Source organism: Lactuca virosa, chromosome 4, assembly GCF_052849685.1.
Source record: "Lactuca virosa cultivar CGN04683 chromosome 4, Lactuca_virosa_CGN04683_v6, whole genome shotgun sequence".
In the NCBI taxonomy this organism is placed as follows: domain Eukaryota; kingdom Viridiplantae; phylum Streptophyta; class Magnoliopsida; order Asterales; family Asteraceae; genus Lactuca; species Lactuca virosa.
Window position 1 is genome coordinate 163,874,220 of NC_136429.1, and position 5,108 is coordinate 163,879,327.

Consider the following 5,108-nt stretch of genomic DNA (forward strand, 5'->3'; position numbering starts at 1 on the left):
GAGAAGGGGCATTGGTTGCGAAGCAACCGTATCTACCTGTGACATCCCCTAATTTCTCGGCCAGAAAACACCGATTTAATTTATGCTTTTTAAAATAAAATCAGAGAAATCTTTTCAAAAGATGTTGCGGAATTGGTCCCCAAACAACATATGATAAAAGTTTATCAAAACCCTTCATTGAGAAGGTATATATTTTCCATATATATCAAAACCTCGGGATGTCATGTTCCGATACAGATCAAAAGCATAAACAAGACATTATAAGCCTTACACAGTTATTTACAACTACTGGCCTATAATCCAAAATCACTCATCGTCATCCGACTATGCTCGGGGTCCACTACCTGTAACATAAAAATCTGAGTGGGACAGGCTTGGGAGCCTGGTGAGCATATAGGGTTTTCAACCCACAATAATAATAAACTTATTAAGTTCACCAATCAACAATAACCCTGATTACCCGTTCCCGTTATCCTCACTTTACGTCCCTAAACACTTTTCACAAGGGACCTAGCCTAAAGAATATCATCGGGATGGACACTACTGCTAAGGGGTTTCCTCATCCATACATGTCCTAAAGGCAACCATGAGGGGGATGGAGTACAGCGAATGAACACCCAAGTTCATTAACACCTACAGGTTGCGGACCTGCTAATGTTTCCCACTGGACTGTCTAGAAAGTCCGTGGTCGTCATCCAAACTCCGCTAGATGACTGAATCTCAAATCACGTTGAAACCTCTCATCACTTTATTTTATCACACACCAACTATCTACCCAACATATTTGTAGATAAAAATATATATACAGTTTAAAACTTGTATAAAACATCAATTCAACAGTCACCTCAAATAAACAATTAATATATTTACACATAGCACGTATTTTAAAGAAAATACTTCATATATATGTGTAAGGTGAAAGTAACTACACACTCACTTGTTTTGATGAAAATCGGGCAGCAATTCGTTTCCTAAAACGTTCGTTTCTAATAAAACCAGGAGTTTTATTGAGAAACCGGGCTCTGCGAAAGGTCGGGCTTCAAAACCGAAAAGATAAATTTTTCGGGCTTCTCGGGCTCTTCGTGGCGTATTCCGGGGGTTATAATCGATACCGGGGCTTTGGGGGATGTTAAGATGAAGAAAATATGAAGAAAGGGGCTTAAAATGGCAAAACTCCAAAAGTAACCGGGAAGGCTCGCATACCCCTTCTATTTATAGGGTCCGAAGTCGGTTCTGGTGGTGGGGTCCGCAGGCGAGGGTGCGCAGGTGGCTGCACGTGCGAAGGCCTCGGTGGCAGCTGCTGATTGGACCGAGATCTAGTGGTCCATGTGAGAGGCTCGGAGGCTAAGGGGTGCGAGGCTCGGTCCAGCTGCGAGCTTCAGATTGGGCCTCCCTTCGGTCGAATCAGAATCCGACACGCAGCTACTGTTCATGCGAGGGAAGGCGACACATGGCTTCTCATGACTCACCAATTTCGGACACGTGGCACTCTTTCAGCGAAGGTGACGTGGCAAAACATGACTATGCGAATTTTTCTCGATTTTCGCGCCAAAACTTCTAAAATCCATAACTTTCGTATACGAGCTCCGTTTTTGACGTTCTTTATATGCACGTGTAGGTAAAATTACGCTCTATAACTTTCGTTTAGACTTTGTCGGCTAATTTTGACTTTAATTTTTATATTATTATTTTTAACAGACCGGGACAGGAAATCCGTTAAAAATTCATAACTTCTTCATCCGACGTCCGTTTTTGTCAGACTTTTTACCGTTGTGCTACTATTTATGAGACCTTCGATTCTCTCTTAGGTCGTGTCGGCTAAAAATCACTCGATCTAAAATTCGAGTTTTTAGCTGTCTACTGCTAAGCTGAAACTTCGAAAAATCATAACTTCCTCATACGAAGTCAGATTTTGGCGTTCTTTTTATACTTACTCTCGGTTTAACGAACACTACAAGTTTTGTTTAGATCACTAAGGCCAAAAAGTTGTTTATCGAAAACTCACTTTTTACGACATTCGGCCCCGTGCCGGTTTGTCGCGAAACTTCGACAGGTCATAACTTCTTCGTTATAACTCGGATTTCGGCGTTCTTTATATTTTCGGAAACCTCGAGACATATACTACAACTTGGTTAAGATTAATCCTTCTAATTAATCTTCCATCAAAAAGTCATTTTTTTATGCTTATCGTCTCTAAATTGACTAGCCCGGATCTACGGGCGTTACAATTATCTCCCCCTTAGGATGATTACGTCCCGGAATCATCAACGAAAATAGGACTTATATAATGATTTCATACGTTATCTTTCCATCCTAAGTAATAACCATGATGCTCAATCTTACACCTGCTCTTCATACTAGGTTGGACTTTCAATCGTAACCTACAAGTTATAAAATAAATCCTTATTGAGGACTCCTTCTTCTTCTTAGGATAAGTACTTCCCCTTATCTATTGTAACAGATCGACGGGTCATGTTCTAATGACCTTCATTGGATGATGCAACGTCTAGACTCAAGTCTCTTTGAGTCAAATTCCAGAATGGAATATACCTTCGTTCGTATCTTAATGTGATATAATCACATTTTAGCATATAGCATTTCCAGCTACAAGCTTCATTAACAACAAGCGCGATGCTATCGATCACATTAATTTCAACCTTCTGACTTTAGTCAGATGCTACATCGAACTTGGTTCTCTGAACTACGTAAACAATTCATCGTAGTCGGACTCAATTTGATATGACCTCTAGGGTCGGAATAACAATCATCTTCTTAGTCATTACCGAAACGAAGGTAATGAAGTACTCGAACAATAACGGAATCAATTTCTAGCTTCTTGGTAACCTTGTGACTTTCCTTGATCCAGGTACGAGTCATGTGCTTCCGGTAGTATAGGCCTCTACTACCATTCACACCTACTCATACTCGTCCCAAGTATTGTCTCGCAGTTCTCCAAGTCACCATACAAGAATTTCACATAGTCATTCAATTCATTAGATGACAAAACCAGGGTTTATATTATTTCTTGAAATAATTACACAGAGGTTCAAGTTTACCCTATACTACGCCTCTAATAGGCTACACCACGAGTTATTAACTGCATTACTACTTTATGACTTAGTTTTGGGAATATAAGGTCCTTACTCCTGACCCCTTATATTTTCATCTGCTTCATTAAGGATCATTTGGAATGCATTTGGTTTTGGCGGTGTGTTTTTCTTTGGGCAATTTCTAGAAATATGCCCTTCTTCACGGCACTCAAAACATACCCTCTTGTCAAATGGACACACGTTGGCATAATGCCCAGTCTTTCCACATTTGTAGCAAGTCACCTCCTCGCTACATTTCCCAGAGTGCTTCTTCTTGCACTTCTCACACCATTTCACTTCACCTCCTCCTCCCCCAAACTTCTTAGACTCAGAAAATTTGCTTTTCTTATTGGAACCTGAAGTTCCTTCAAATTTTCTCTTTTCACCAACTTCTGCCCTCTCCAGACCCTTCTCTCTGATCTGAACCTCAACACTCTTAGCAGCCCAGATGGCGGCTTTCAAAGTGGTTGCTTGCTTGACCATCGGACCAAAGTCCGCTGGTAATCCGAGGGTAAACTTGTTGACCTTAGAGAGTTCAGTTGGAACTAGATAAGGAACAAGCTTCAGCTTTTCAGTAAAACTAGCAGCGTATTCAGTAACGCTCATCTTTCCCTTCTTCAAATTCTGGAACTCATTATTAATTTCCAGAAGATCCTGCTCAGAGCAGTACTGCAACTTCAATTGTACCACAAAATCTTCCCAAGACATCTTACTAGCTTCTCCCTTGCGCATCGAATTAGCTAGTAACATCCACCAGTTCAACACACCAGACTTTAACAGAGGAATTGCAAGTGCGGTCCTTTGTTTGTTGTTGCACTCACAACTTTCAAACATCGTCTCCATTTCGGAGATCCAGTTCATGACTTCCAGCGGTGTCAGACTTCCAGATAGACATGGTGGTTTAGATGCCATGAAATCTTTGTATTTGCATCCGCGTCCATCAACTCCTCCATCCTGGTTGTCTTGTCTAACTATCGGTGGGTTGGCTTGACCAAGAGTCCCACTGTAGTTCCCTCCTACTGATTACCCTTCATTCACTACGGGCTGTTCAACAGGTATCGTAGTCTCTTCCCTATGTTGTTGTAGTAATCGCCTTGTCTCCTCCATCTGGCGATCTAGCATCATCTGCATCATTGCTTGTACCCCAGCCATCGTCATTGGCTCAGGTGCAGCTCCTACAACAGGTACTTGCTCAACTACTTGAGGTTGAGGCTGTTGATCCCTGTTTCCGTTTGCATTTGCAACTCCACTACGAGTTCTTGCCATTACAATCTATATACCGAATAAGGTGAATTTAGGTCTTCATCCTTGTTAGACGTTTCAATTCCCTTATCGCTCCGAAACGTTTACATGTTAGTTCTAATCTCGTAATCATACGCTTAGAATCCTACACACATAAGGTTTCCAAATCCGGTCGGCAACAGACCATAGATCCGAACAAATAATGGCACATATGGCAAACACATAACATTTAGCACATAAGGGCATTTTAGGCATCTTTCCTAAAATAAACTAGTGCTCGTGTCTAAAATATGGTAGACACTCATCTCACAATCATCACTTAGCATTCTAAGTTTAAGTCTAGAAATCGTAGGATATTTCTTAGTTCGCTTAAACTAATGCTCTAATACCAACTGTGACATCCCCTAATTTCTCGGCCAGAAAAGACTGATTTAAATTATGCTTTTTAAAATAAAATCAGAGAAATCTTTTCAAAAGATGTTGCGGAATTGGTCCCCAAACAACATATGATAAAAGTTTATCAAAACCCTTCATTGAGAAGGTATATATTTTCCATATATATCAAAACCTCGGGATGTCATGTTCCGATACAGATCAAAAGCATAAACAAGACATTATAAGCCTTACACAGTTATTTACAACTACTGGCCTATAATCCAAAATCACTCATCGTCATCCGACTATGCTCGGGGTCCACTACCTGTAACATAAAAAGCTGAGTGGGTCAGGCTTGGGAGCCTGGTGAGCATATAGGGTTTTCAACCCACAATAATAATA